This window comes from Python bivittatus, unplaced genomic scaffold (genome assembly GCF_059951505.1).
Source record: "Python bivittatus isolate LINGU-HERP-01145 unplaced genomic scaffold, Pbiv_v1 ctg000530_np1212, whole genome shotgun sequence".
NCBI classification, from domain to species: domain Eukaryota; kingdom Metazoa; phylum Chordata; class Lepidosauria; order Squamata; family Pythonidae; genus Python; species Python bivittatus.
Genome location: NW_028277085.1, coordinates 10,296,639 through 10,312,283, shown reverse-complemented (window position 1 = coordinate 10,312,283; position 15,645 = coordinate 10,296,639). Strand labels below are relative to the sequence as shown.

Genomic DNA, 15,645 nt, shown 5'->3' with positions numbered 1-15,645 from the left:
TGAGGTCTTTATGGCCTTACGAATGTTAGCAACAACTCTTAATTATGCATAGGTGCGGGCTGGTTCCTTGGGCATGTTCTTAACGTGTCACTCCCCTTTATTAAAATAGAGAAAAATACTGGTATGCACTTTAATCACTTTCGCTGTGGCTTCCGGTCTTTAAGAACTCGAACCAGTATCTGTGGCTTGCCGTAACGTGCGCCATGGCCGACCTGTGTACAAGACTGAACACACCAGTGGCATTATTGAACTCAAGTATTCTCCATTAGAATCTGAGGCCTTTATGGCCTGATGAATTTTAGCCACAGCTCTTAATTTTGCAAAGGTGTGAACTGGTTCCTGGGGAATGGTCTTAACGTGCCACTCCCTGTTCTTCAAATAGAGAAATATACCCGTGTACAGTTTAATCACTTTCGCTGTGGCTCCCGTAGTTTAAGAACCCGAACCAGTTTCCGTGGCTTGGCATAACGTGCGCCATGGCCAACCTCTCTACAAGACTGGCCACACCAGTGGCAGTATTCCAGTCAAATATTATCCTGTACATTTGGAGGCCTTTATGGCCTTATACGAATTTTAGCCACAGCTCTTAATTTAGCAAAGCTGTGAACTGGTTCCTGGGCATGGTCTTAACGTGCCACTCCCCGTTCTTAAAATGGAGAAATATACTGGTGTGCAGTTTAATCACTTTAGCTGTGGCTTCAGTTCTTTAAGAACCCGAACCAGTTTGCGTAGCTTGGCCTAACGTGAGCCGTCTCCAAACACTCTACAAGAGAGAGCGCACCAGTGGCAGTGTTCCAGTCAAATATTCTCCTGTACATTGTGAGGCCTTTATGGCCTTAGGAATTTTAGCCACAGCTCTTAATTCTGCAAAGGTTTGAACTGGTTCCTGGGGCATGGTCTTAACGTGCCACTCCCCGTTCTTAAAATAGAGAAATATACTGGTGTGCAGTTTAATCACTTTTGCTGTGGCTTCAGTTCTTTACGAACCCGAACCAGTTTGTGAGGCTTGGTATAACGTGCGCCTTGGCCAACATCTCTACAAGACTCTTGAACACCAGTGGCATTATTGCAGTCAAATGTTCTCCAATACATTGTGAGGCCTTTATGGCCTTATAAATTTTAGCCACAGCTGTTAGTTTAACAAAGCTCTCAACTGCTTCCGGGGCATGCTCTTAATGTGCCACTCCCCATGCTTAAAATAAACAAATATACTGCTGTACAGTTTAATGACTTTTGCTGTGGCTTCCGTTCTTTAAGAACCCGAACCAGTTTGTATGGCTTGGCATAACCTGCGCCATGGCCGACCTGTCTACAAGACTGGCCACGCCAGTGGCATCATTCCAGTCAAATGTTCTACAATACATTTGGAGGCCTTTATGGCCTGACGAATTTTAGCCAGAGCTCTTAATTTTGCAAAGCTGTGAACTGGTTCCTGGGGCATGGTCTTAACGTGCCACTCCCCTTTATTAAAATAGAGAAAAATACTGGTATGCACTTTAATCACTTTCGCTGTGGCTTCCGGTCTTTAAGAACTCGAACCAGTATCTGTGGCTTGCCATAACGTGCGCCATGGCCGACCTGTGTACAAGACTGAACACACCAGTGGCATCATTCCAGTCAAATGTTCTCCAATACATTTGGAAGCCTTTATGGCCTGACGAATTTTATCCACAGCTCTTAAGTTTGCAAAGGTGTGAACTGGTTCCTGGGGCATGGTCTTAACTTGCCACCCCCCGTTCTTAAAATGGAGAAATATACTGGTCTGCAGTTTAATCACTTTCGCTGTGGCTCCTGTAGTTTAAGAACCCGCACCAGTTTGTGTGGCTTGGCATAACGTGAGCCATCTCCAAACTCTCTACCAGAGAGAGCGCACCAGTGGCATTATTGCTTTCAAATGTTCTCCATTAAAATCTGAGGCCTTCATGGTGTTATAAATTTTAGCCACAGCTCTTAATTTAGCCAAGGTGTGAACTGGTTACTGGGACATGGTCTTAAATTGCCACCCCCCGTTCTTAAAATGGAGAAATATACTGGTGTGCAGTTTAATCACTTTCGCTGTGGCTTCAGTTCTTTAGGAACCCGAACCAGTTTGCGTGGCTTGGCATAACGTGAGCCGTCTCCAAACACTCTACAAGAGACGCACCAGTGGCAGTGTTCCAGTCAAATATTCTCCTGTACATTGTGAGGCCTTTATGGCCTTAGGAATTTTAGCCACAGCTCATAATTCTGCAAAGGTTTGAACTGGTTCCTGGGGCATGGTTTTAACGTGCCAATCCCCGTTCTTAAAATAGAGCAATATACTGGTGTGCAGTTTAATCACTTTTGCTGTGGCTTCAGTTCTTTACGAACCCCAACCAGTTAGTGGGGCTTGGTATAACGTGCGCCATGGCCAACATGTCTACAAGACTCTTGACACCAGTGGCATTATTGCAGTCAAATGTTCTCCAATACATTGTGAGCCCTTTATGGCCTTATAAATTTTAGCCACAGCTGTTAGTTTAACAAAGGTCTCAATGCTTCCGGGGGCTGCTCTTAATGTGCCACTCCCCATGCTTAAAATAAACAAATATACTGGTGTACAGTTTAATGACTTTTGCTGTGGCATCCGTTCTTTAAGAACCCGAACCAGTTTGTATGGCTTGGCATAACCTGCGCCATGGCCGACCTGTCTACAAGACTGTAAGCCACGCCAGTGGCATCATTCCAGTCAAATGTTCTACAATACATTTGGAGGCCTTTATGGCCTGACGAATTTTAGCCAGAGCTCTTAATTTTGCAAAGCTGTGAACTGGTTCCTGGGGCATGGCCTTAACGTGTCACTCCCCATTCTTAAAATAGAGAAAAATACTGGTATGCACTTTAATCACTCTCGCTGTGGCTTCCGTTCTTTAAGAACTCGAACCAGTATCTGTGGCTTGCCATAACGTGCGCCATGGTCAACCTCTCTACAAATCTAAGCGAACCACTGGCATTATTGCTTTCAAATGTTCTCCATTAAAATCTGAGGCCTTTATGGCCTGATGAAGTTTAGCCACAGCTCTTAATTTTGCAAAGGTGTGAACTGGTTCCTGGGGCATGGTCTTAACTTGCCACCCCCAGTTCTTAACATGAAGAAATGTACTAGTGTGCAGTTTAATCACTTTCGTTGTGGCTGCCGTTCTTTAAGAACCGGAACCAGTTTGTGTGGCCTGGCATAACGTACGCCATGGCCAACCTGTCTACAGGACTACACACCAGTGGCATTATTGTAGTCAAATTTTCTCCAATACATTGCGAAGCCTTTATGGCCTTATAAATTTTAGCCACAGCTGTTAGTTTTCAAAACGTCTGAACTGGTTCCTTGGGCAAGTTCTTAACGTGCCACTCCCTGTTCTTAAAATAGAGAAATATACTGGTGTACAGTTTAATCACTTTCGCTGTGGCTTCAGTTCTTTACGAACCCGAACCAGTTTGTGAGGCTTGGCATAAGGTGCGCCTTGGCCAACATGTCTACAAGACTCTTGACACCAATGGCATTATTGCCGTCAAATGTTCTCCAATACATTGTGAGGCCTTTATGGCCTTATAAATTTTAGCCACAGCTGTTAGTTTAACAAAGCTCTCAGTGCTTCCGGGGGCTGCTCTTAATGTGCCACTCCCCGTGCTTAAGATAAATAAATATACTGCTGTACATCTTAATGACTTTTGCTGTGGCTTCCGTTCTTTAAGAACCCGAACCAGTGTGTATGGCTTGGCATAACCTGCGCCATGGCCGACCTGTCTACAAGACTGGCCACACCAGTGGCATCATTCCAGTCAAATGTTCTCCAATACATTTGGAGACCTTTATGGCCTGACGAATTTTAGCCACAGCTCTTAAGTTTGCAAAGGTGTGAACTGGTTCCTGGGGCATGGTCTTAACTTGCCACCCCCCGTTCTTAAAATGGAGAAATATACTGGTGTGCAGTTTAATCACTTTCGCTGTGGCTTCTGTTCTTTAAGAACCCGAACCAGTTTGTGTGGCCTGGCATAACGTACGCCATGGCCAACCTGTCTACACGACTGCACACCAGTGGCATTATTGTAGGCAAATTTTCTCCAATACATTGTGAGGCCTTTATGGCCTTATAAATTTTAGCCACAGCTGTTAGTTTAACAAAGCTCTCAATGCTTCCGGGGGCTGCTCTTAATGTGCCACTCCCCGTGCTTAAGATAAATAAATATACTGCTGTACATCTTAATCACTTTTGCTGTGGCTTCCGTTCTTTAAGAACCCGAACCAGTGTGTATGGCTTGGCATAACCTGCGCCATGGCCGACCTGTCTACAAGACTGGCCACACCAGTGGCATCATTCCAGTCAAATGTTCTCCAATACATTTGGAGACCTTTATGGCCTGACAAATTTTAGCCACAGCTCTTAAGTTTGCAAAGGTGTGAACTGGTTCCTGGGGCATGGTCTTAACTTGCCACCCCCCGTTATTAAAATGGAGAAATATACTGGTGTGCAGTTTAATCACTTTCGCTGTGGCTTCAGTTCTTTAGGGACCCGAACCAGTTTGCGTGGCTTGGCCTAACGTGAGCCGTCTCCAAACACTCTACAAGAGAGAGCGCACCAGTGGCAGTATTCCAGTCAAATACTCTCCTGTACATTTTGAGGCCTTTATGGCCTTACAAGTTTTAGCCACAGCTCATAATTCTGCAAAGGTTTGAACTGGTTCCTGGGGCATGGTCTTAACGTGCCAATCCCCGTTCTTAAAATAGAGGAATATACTGGTGTGCAGTGTAATCACTTTCACTGTGGCTTCCATTTTTTAAGAACCCGAACCTGTTTGTATGGCCTGGCATAACGTACACCATGGCCAACCTGTCTACAAGACTGCACACCAGTGGCATTATTGTAGGCAAATTTTCTCCAATACATTGCGAGGCCTTTCTGACCTTATAAATTTTAGCCACAGCTGTTAGTTTTCGAAACGTCTGAACTGGTTCCTGGGGCATGGTCTTAACTTGCCACCCCCCGTTCTTAAATAGAGAAATATACTGGTGTGCAGTTTAATCACTTTGGCTGTGGCTTCCGTTCTTTAAGAACCTGAACCAGTTTGTGAGGCTTGGCCTCACAACGTGGGCCATGATCAACCTATCTACAAATCTAAGCACACGAGTGGGATTATTCCAGTCAACTGTTCTCCATTAAAATCTGAGGCCTTTATGGCCTGATGGATTTAAGCCACAGCTCTTAATTTTGCAAAGTTGTCAACTGGTTCTTGGGGCATGTTCTTAATGTGCCACCCCCCATTCTTAAAAAAGAGAAAAAGACTGGTGTGCACTTTAATCACTTTCGCTGTGGCTTCCGTTCCTTAAGAAGTCGAACCAGTATTTGTGGCTTGCCATAACGTGTGCCGTGGTCAACCTCTTTACAAATCTAAGCACACCAGTGGCACTATTGCTTTCAAATGTTCTCCATTAAAATCTGAGACCTTTATGGCCTGACGAATTTTAGCCACAGCTCTTAATTTTGCAAAGGTGTGAACTGGTTCCTGGGGCATGGTCTTAACGTGCCACTCCTTGTTCTTAAAATAGAGAAATATACTGGTGTGCAGTTTAATCACTTTCGCTGTGGCTTCCGTTCTTTAACAACCCGAACCAGTTTGTGAGGCTTGGCCTAATGTGGACCATGGTCAACTTCTGTACAAATCTAAGCACACCAGTGGCATTATTGCTTTCGAAAGTTCTCCATTACAATCTGAGGCCTTCATGGTGTTATAAATTTTAGCCACAGCTGTTAGTTTAACATAGGTCTCAATGCTTCCGGGGGAAGCTCTTAACGTGCCACTCCCCGGTCTTAAAATAGAGAAATATAGTGTTGTGCAGTTTCATCAGTTTTGCTGTCGCTTCCGTTCTTTCAGAACCCGAACCACTTTGGGTGGCTTGGCATAAGGTCCGCCAGGGCCGACCTGTCTACAAGAGTGTTCACACCAGTGGCATTATTGCAGTCAAATATTCTCCAATATATTGTGAGGTCTTTATGGCCTTGCAAATGTTAGCCACAACTCTTAATTATGCATAGGTGCGGGCTGGTTCCTTGAGCATGTTCTTAACTTGTCACTCCCCATTCTTAAAATAGAGAAAAATACTGGTGTGCACTTTAATCACTTTCGCTGTGGCTTCCTTTCTTTAAGAACTCCAAGCAGTATCTGTGGCTTGCCATAACGTGCGCCATGGCCGTCCTGTGTACAAGACTGAACACACCAGTGGCATTATTGCACTCAAGTATTCTCCATTAGAATCTGAGGGCTTTATGGCCTGACGAATTTTAGCCACAGCTCTTAATCTTGCAAAGGTGTGAACTGGTTCCTGGGGAATGGTCTTAACGTGCCACTCCCTGTTCTTCAAATAGAGAAATATACTCGTGTACAGTTTAATCACTTTCGCTGTGGCTTCAGTTCTTTACGAACCCGAACCAGTTTGTGAGGCTTGGCATAAGGTGCGCCTTGGCCAACATGTCTACAAGACTTTTGACACCAGTGGCATTATTGCAGTCAAATGTTCTCCAGTACATTGTGAGGCCTTTATGGCCTTATAAATTTTAGCCACAGCTGTTAGTTTAACAAAGCTCTCAATGCTTCCGGGGGCTGCTCTTAATGTGCCACTCCCCATGCTTAAAATAAATAAATATACTGCTGTACAGTTTAATGACTTTCGCTGTGGCTTCCGTTCTTTAAGAATCCCAACCAGTGTGTATGGCTTGGCGTAACCTGCGCCATGGCTGACCTGTCTACAAGACTGGCCGCACCAGTGGCATCATTCCAGTCAAATATTCTCCAATACATTTGGAGGCCTTTATGGCCTGACGAATTTTAGCCACAGCTCTTAATTTTGCAACAGTGTGAACTGGTTCCTGGGGCATGGTCTTAACGTGCCAATCCCCGTCCATAGGAACCCGAACCAGTTTGCGTGGCTTGGCCTAACCTGAGCCGTCTCCAAACTCTCTACAAGAGAGAGCGCACAAGTGACAGTATTCCAGTCAAATACTCTCCTGTACATTGTGAGGCCTTTATGGCCTTACAAATTTTAGCCACAGCTCATAATTCTGCAAAGGTTTGAACTGGTTCCTGGGGCATGGTCTTAACGTGCCAATCCCCGTTCTTAAAATAGAGAAATATACTGGTGTGCAGTTTAATCACTTTCACTGTGGCTTCCATTCTTTAAGAACCCGAACCAGTTTGTGTGGCCTTGCATAACGTACACCATGGCCAATCTGTCTACAAGACTGCACACCAGTGGCATTATTGTAGGCAAATTTTCTCCAAACATTGCGAGGCCTTTCTGGCCTTATAAATTTTAGCCACAGCTGTTAGTTTTCGAAACGTCTGAACTGCTTCCTGGGGCATGGTCTTAACGTGCCACTCCTCGTTCTTAAAATAGAGAAATATACTGGTGTGCAGTTTAATCACTTTCGCTGTGGCTTCCGTTCTTTATGAAACAGAACCAGTTTGCGTGGCTTGGCATAAGGTGAACCACGGTCAGGATTTCTAGAAGAATGTTGACACCAGTTTTATTATTTTTAGGAAATATTCTCTAATACATTGTGAATCCTTTATGGCCTTACCAATTTTAGCCACAGCTCTTAATTTAGCAAAGGGCTCAACTGGTTCCTGGGGCATCGTCTTAATCTGCCACTGCTGCATTCTTTAAATAGAGAAATATACTGGTGCACGATTAATTAGTTTCCCTGTGGCTTCCGTATCGGTCTTGCAGTGCATCCTTGAATATGGCATTTTGACTATCTCGTTAGTTCCTCTTTCTAAGGCTCTTGTTTTCCTTGAAGATAGCAAAGTTAGAAGAAGGGAAATAAACAAGCCAACTGTCTCGTGAGAAGAGGAGACAAAAAAGGGGACAGAAAGTAACTTGAGGTCTATTGCTTACTGACGTATGCCTGCATCATGACAGGAATATGTATGTGTATGCATTCTTTTCTCTTCCTCTTTCTTGTAGAAGTGTATAAACATCACGCTATCCATTTTTACTGCAGGGGAGTCTCTCCCGCTAACCTTGATGGGTCCCCTCCGTCGTGCACTGTATTCCTAGTGGGTTACGCGGTGGGAGCAGCTCTGTCGGTTCCTCTTCCCAGCAGGGTATGACAGGAGCCAGAGAGAAGGGTTTGGGAAGAAGCAAAAGCCAACCAGCTTCGTGAGGGTGAGTCCTGGCTTTAACCCCCCCGCAGGCCTACGTAATTCTGCTTAGGGTAGAATTGAGGGTGAGTCCTGGAATGGCACCTCCCTAAGCTGAAGTAGAGTAATTGGATCCAGGTTGTCAGCAGTTGTATGTATACATCTTGTCTCCTTTTTGTTGCTCCATGCAGCCACATCTAGGATTTCCCACGTGGATTTCTTAGAAAGCAGGGGTGCAGAGCAGCTCTTCCTTTTTCTCTCTCTCTCTCCCCAGGAAAAAAAGGGGGGACTACGGGAAAAAGGCAGCCCCAAGTTCCCCCCGGTAGCCCTGGAGTCTTTATGCTGCAAAAATATGGCAAAAAGGCCATTAGAAACAATCCTTTATGGGGCAGTTGGACAAACCAGTTCCTGGGGAAGGAATGTTTAAGCTAAGAAAGATTACTTATTAAAAAAAAAAGTCTAGCAAACAAATGTGGGAAATCTACTATTGGTGGGAAGGAGAATGTCATTTCAAAGATGCTCCACAGCAAATATCTCCATCTTGCAATATAGTGACAAAAGCTTGAAGCAGCAAAATGAAAAGTTAAAGGAACAGTTGCTGAGCTGAGGGCACACACTGACCCATCTGCCCCACCTGTTCAATACAGGTAGGGAAATGAGATTTCTTTCCAAATGATATTTTTAGACTTTGGGCACCTCCACCCCATAACCCTGGATTTTTGTTTTTATTTTTAAGTCTCAGCCCATATCGCTAACACTCTAGCTGAAAACGTAAGGCTGCTCTTTCTCTCTAACTTTCCTCTTCTGATTTATGCCTTCCTTGCTGATTTCTTTGTGGCTACTGCTCCTGTAGATCTCTCAGCTTTCCCACTTTTGCAGACACTTACCTGCATCCCCCACTCTCTGCCCCTGCTTGCTCCACAAATTCCTATTGAACTAAGCTAGCAAAAAGGAAAAATCACCAAGTATAACAAGGGGCAATAAAATCTGAATAATCTTTAACCAAAGTTTTCCAAAATAAATACCTTCTACTTCAGCCACAGGATCATGGTTATCATATTTAAACTTGCAAATGAGGATGTGCTTGCTTCAATCTCTGAGTCACTCATTTATTTATTTTTTTATAGGACCTCCATGCTTTTCCCCCAATTCTCTTTTCTCCTGTGACTCTATTTTCATAGAATTTACTAAGTTCCCTAATCTCTTTAGGGTGACTGCTAAGAACGCCTCTTTGGCAAATATCTCCTTGAGGCTTTATGTACTCGCTCGTGGAGGCTTTGGGTGCTACTATAGAGGCCCAATGGCCTCTAAGGCCCTGCTTCCACAATTTGCCCACAAACTTGGGCATAGAGAGCAAAAGGAGGGATGGAAGCTTACGTTTTATTCCAGGATGAGCAGTCCAAATGGTCAGACACAAGATCTATCCTGATGGGCAGGCCAAAATTCCTGCATCTCTACCCCATGGCTTCCCAGATGGATATGCACCTTCCAGATGATTTTACTATGAACCACTCCATGAAGTGACTACTTGACACCAGCTCCAGACCAGCCTTACAGCTACCTCGTGTCTAGGGCCAGTCCCAAGCAGGAGATTGGGTGTATCGAAAAGTGCATCAGAGGAAAGACTCTCTCTCCCCAAGGTGGAAAGGCCTGTACCAAGTGCTGTTAGTAGGTCACAGCAGTGCAAAGCTTGAAGGTCTGACCTCGTGGGTTCACCTAAGTCATCTCAGGCGTGCTTCAGCTCCAACCCCAGAAGCAAGCACCACCAAGGACTTTGTTCCAGGCTCCCAGGAAGCAAGCAGAAGAAAAAAGAAGGGTGAAGTTTTGACTACGAAACCCCGAAGAGCTCTGAAGATAAGTTTTAATGGACTCTTGTGAGTTTAACTTTGACATTCAGGCTCCTGCAGTTATTTAGGTTGCTTTATTATACTGCTCTTTTTCTTTTCTTTTACTTTCTGCCTCACGGTAAAGCAATGGCTCTATCTACATCTCTGTTCATGTAGGTCAGTGTGGTTTATTTGCAATTGCCAGGATATAAGATGCAACACCCACTAGACTGGTTGCCTACAACCAATTCTTATTTGACTTTAGTCCATTCCATAATCTCCCCTGGAGAACCTCTTGTGTGCTCTCGAAGGAACAAATTGGGGTTCTGTGCTCAAAACATGTTTTGTAGGAGTACCTGAGCTGTTTTTCAACGTACTCCGTACTATCACTACACTGCCCTCAACACATAAGCCACTCAGCCTTGATTACCTAGGGAAAACCCTTCTGCACTTTGAGTCTGCACCCACCAAACATCAGGACCAACCAAGCATTACACAGGGTAGAAGCAAAAGGCAATTTGCCAGGGACCAACTCTGTGAGTGGTTGGTTGTAATGACAGTAAGACATGCTTTTCCCTACCAGCACTTGAAAAATGTTCAGAGGTGATAGAGCTTGGCTCTATAAGAGTTCCTCACTATTAACCAAAGGGCTGGTGTCTGTTATATAAAAACACTGCCTTTTCATACTTCCCAGCACCTTCCTAGGGAGGCCCCTGCACAGTTGGACGTTTAACTTCATTTCACGTAGTACCACTTATCCAGAATTACACTGATCACAAACCCAGGTGAGTGCACAGATATCTCATTGAGGGTACCCCACTTGACAATGCCTGGGATGACCACACAGGGCTATTGAATACTAGAGATGTTTGTGGGCTTGCTATATCCTTAATTGGAACATCAGCTCTGACAAACTGTGCTTATGTTGATATTGAAATTAGCTTGTTTAGTGATAAAGACCATAAATCTTCAAACACTATAGAAGAGCAGGAACAGGTAAGGACAGCAATCTTGCAAAGATTGGCCATTGACTCTGTGTTATTCAAAATGGCCCATGGGTGCAAGGAATTTCCAGGTATGTGTTGCTTTAACCTGACTGACAATTCTTTACATGTAAAAGCCACTGCACAAGTTTTAAGGGATCTGGCAAAACAGATCACAGAACAAGCCCCCAGTAATCAATGGAATTGGCTTACATCTTGGTTGCCTCAGACGGGGAGGGTGAGAAATTTGCCTAGCTCTTCTGGCCAGCATAATTATATTGCTTTGTACTGGGCAATGTTTAACTGGTCTTTTTAGCAACTATCTCCAGAAAAAGTGTAAGGCTAAATGCAGTTCTCCAGTCTGACCTGGAATTTGACTTTCTGAAGGTCAAAGGGGGGGAAGGACCGTGAGGAAAATACATCTTTGGGTAAAAGAAATAAGTTTTTAGAGGCCTCAGATGAATGGGATTGCCTTAATAAAATTTAAATATAAAGGAAAGCGCAGGCTGGCTGTAAGGAATTTATCCAACTGGTGTGAACTGGGGTGATTGCAAAAAGCCTCATCTCAAAGCAGCATCACAAACGTCCCAATATGCGAGGCATCTCTCTTGCAGTTCATCCTTGAATTTGGCACCTTGACTAACTTGTTAGTTCCTCTTAGTAAGGCTATTGTTTTCCTTGAAGATAGCAGATAAGAAGAGGGGCAAATATACAAGTCATCTGTCTCGGAGGAGGAGGAGATAAGGGGGGCAGAAAGTAATTTGAGAAATATTGCTTACTGATGTATTTATATTTTAAATTTAGACACCGCCCATCTCATGATGTATACATTCTTTTCCCTTCCCCTTTCTTGTAGAAGCGTATAAATATCAGGGCATCCATTTTAACTGCAGGGGAATGTCTCCCACTAGCCCTTGATGGGTCCCCCCCAGTGCATACTGTCTAATAAACACTGCAGTGAAGCATTGATTATTCTGCGTTTCAGTCCTGCATTTTGATTCCACACCATTCTTAAAATAGAGAAATCTACTGGTGTGCAATTTAATCAGTTTCACTGCGGCTTGGGTTCTTTAAGAACTGGTACCAGTTTGTGTGGCCTGGCATAACGTGACCCATCGCCAGGTGCTCTACAAGAATAAGCACACCAATTATATTATTCTTGTCAAATATTCTCTAATACATTGTGGGGCCTTACCAATTTTAGCCACAGCTGTTAATTTAACAGAGTTCAACTGGTTTGTGGTGCATGGTCTTCACATACCACTGCCCTATTCTCAAAATACATAAATATACTGGTGCGTGTGTGAATCAGTTTTGCTGTGGCTTCCATTTTATAAGCACCTGAACCGGTTTGCATGGCATGGGATAACATGAGCCATGACCGTGTTCTCTACAAGAATGAGCAGACCAATTTGACCCTGAGGTGTCCTTACCTTTTTTTAAAGAAACAAGTAAAAATAACCTCTTCCCTTTCGCCTGAACAGAAACTGACATGGTGCAATTAAGAATGGACTAATTAAAAGGCTATTCATAGTAATTTCTGCTTCATACTCTTCGGCAGTAAAAGGAACTGAACCTGTATGGAGGAAGTGTGTCATTAAGTGCAAAAAAAGCAGAAAGAGAAGCCCATAAAAGCATCAGTAGCACATTGTCCATTCACACAAGCTCATCCTGCAATTGCGTTTCCCTACAAAAATAATCTCAGCCAATTAGCTAGAAACCAAACCAGACTCCAGTCCTGGGCTTGATCTCTCCCAGGGCTTCATTGCAAAGCGTCAGCATCCCAGCTGAAAGTGGAAGTCTTCCAGACAGGAGCCTGGGACTTCAAAGGCCCCACTTTCATGGCCTTTGCGTCAAGACTATGTTATTGCAATAATGTCCTTGGAGCGCAGGTTTGTGTGTGCATGTATCTTCCTAATGCACACAGAGAGAGGGGATACACACAACACACAGACACCAGCTAAGTGTACTTTCTCGGGATCCCTAAAGAGCACACTTCCGCACATTTTCAAAGAACAAAAGCAAGGTTCCTCTATATGAAGGGCTTCCAGGGAGGACTCGGCGTGGCTGCCTTCAACAGCTGACTCTCTGTTGTGCTTTTAGAAATAAACCTCACCTCTGGTTCAAGCAACTGCCTGCGTATTTTATTCCCAGTTCAGAAATGATGCTGGTAAGATTTCTTTCTAAGAGTTCATTCAATGAATTGGTGGCCCTTGTTTAGCCAGCCCCTCTATCTGTTGCCTTTTTCCAGTTTCAAGAGTTGCAATCAACCCTAGCCCTTTGGCAGGGATCAATTCAGCCTCAGATGTTTTGATGAGAAGGAAGGTGTGTTGCTCCTTGTCTCCCACAAAATCCTTCAGAACTGAAACAGCTTCTGAGCAATACCACCCTTGGAGCAGCATCAGGTATCTTAACTTTTAGCATTGTATAAAGGACAATGGCTAATACCTGGATAGGAGATCACCAGAAAATCCCAGGATGATAGGCTAGCCTGGAAAGAAAGTAAAGACAGACAGACAAAATTCCATTCTATTCTGTGCAAAAAGGAGGCATTGTGGGAAGGAAATCAAGCCCTCCTGCCATAAAGTCTTCCCGCCATAATCAAGGGCAAAGGTTAAAAATCACAATGAGAATGGGCTCAACACAAACAGTAAAATACAGCAGGAAACACCATTCTAATCGGGTGAATATTCCTGCAATATTTTCTCAGTCCATCTGCCCATCTGTCTGTCTGTTCATCAGTCTATCCATCTTTCCCACAGTTCACCCATCAGTCTGTGCACCCACCTATCCGTCCATCCATCCATTTGTCCGTCCATTTGTCTGTCTGTCCGTCCATCCATCTGTCGTCCGTCTGTCCATCCATCCATCCATTTGTCCATCTGCCCATCTGTCCGTCTTATTTTGCAACAGTTTTTGCTAGAATCATTGATTTTACAACTTTTTTGCCATGGATGTTAAGCAAATCACACCGTCTGGCTTCCCCCATTGACTTTGCCTTTTAGAAGACCTCTGGGAAGGTCACAACTGGTGATCACATGACCCCAGAATGCTGTAACTGTCATAAGTGCGAGGACTGGTCGTAAGTCATTTTTTTTCAGCACTGTCGTAACTTTGAACAGTCGTTAAATGAATGTTGATAAGTTGAGAACGACCTGTAATTATTTACAACCATAAATTTGCTATTCTTTAAGAACCCAAACCAGTTTGAGTGGCCAGACATAATGTGAGCCATGTTGTATTATTCTTTGCAAATATTCTCTAATACATTGTGAGGCCTTAATGGCCCAATGAATTTTAGCCAAAGCTCTTAATTTCACAAAGGGCTTAACTAGTCCTTGGGGTATGGTCTTTATGTGGCAGTGCCCCTTAAACTAGAGAAATATGCTAGTGTGCAATTTAAACAGTTTCACTGTGACTTCCATTCTTAAAGAGCCTGAACCAGTTTTTTAAGCCTGGCATAATGTGAGCCATGGCTCGGCTCTCTATAAAAATAAGCACACCAATTCTACTATTCATCTCAAATATTCTCTAATACATTGTGAGGCCTTTATGGCCTTACCAATTTTAGCCACATATCTTAATTTAGCAAAGGTCTCAACTGCTTTTTGGGGCGAGGACTTAATGTGCCACTCCCAATCTTTAAAATAGAGAAATATACTGGTCTGCAAGTTAATCAGTTTCACCGTGTGTTCTGTTCTTTAAGAACTCGAATGAGGTTTCATGCCCTGGCATAACGTCAGCCATGGCCAGGCTCTCTACAAGAATGAGCACACCAATTATAGTATTATTGTAAAATTATCCCTAATATATTGTAAGCCATATATCGCCTTACCAATTTTAGCCGCACCTCTTAATTTAGCAAAAACACAACTGGATCTTGGGGCTTGCTCTTACTGTGTCAATGTCCCGTTATCAAAATAGAGAAATATACTGGTGAGTGTTAATCAGTTTCGCTGTGGCTTCCATTCTATCAGAATACAAACCAGTTTGTGTGGCCTGGCATAACATGAGCCATGGCCATGCTCTCTACCAGAATGAGAACATCAGTGGTATTATTCTTCACAAATATTTTCTTATAAGTTCTCAGACTTTTAAACCTTACCAATTTTAGCCGCAGCTCTTAATTTAGCAAACAGCACAACTGGTCATTGGGGCATAGTATTTACGTGCCGCTGCCCTGTTGTGAATTTTTTTTTTTTCCTGAAATGAAAAATGGACTGCAGGATAAGATATGGGGTGGAATTTTAATTTTAGTAGCGGTCCTGGTTTGTGCTTTGCAGAACAGCCGATATTTGCTCCTTGGGAGGAAATTTCCTTATGCCAGCAGTAGGCGTACAGAGTGGGTGGGTCAAAAAAAGTTGGACTGGAAATCAAAAATGGATGGTGGGATGAGATCCAGGGTGGAATTTAAAGATTGCTTCAGCCTTCTTCCCAAGCACCCACTTAAAATTGTCCAAGACCACCCAACCAAGCATTAAAGATACTTAGTTTTATTTCCTGTTGGCAGGTAATCCTAGGTGGGAGCGAAATCCAAGGAAACCAAGGAATCTATCAATTGCTGCCCTTAATTTGTCCCACATTAAAATATGGAGGACATCGCAGTAGCAAGTCTCATTACTGATGCAAAACCCAGTTTGGTTGTTGGGGCAGTGCAGATTATGTTAACATGCAATTCTGGTAAC

The 15,645-nt window shown here is 43.7% G+C and overlaps 1 long non-coding RNA gene across 1 annotated transcript; it reads left to right on the top strand.

Moving 5' to 3' along the window:
• The first annotated feature begins 2,803 nt into the window (after positions 1-2,803).
• Positions 2,804-13,065, top strand: LOC112542259 (uncharacterized). Its single transcript, XR_003086069.2, has 3 exons — positions 2,804-8,176; positions 8,704-8,798; positions 9,279-13,065. It is a non-coding gene; the product is annotated as an uncharacterized LOC112542259 (long non-coding RNA).
• Positions 13,066-15,645: the final 2,580 nt, after the last annotated feature.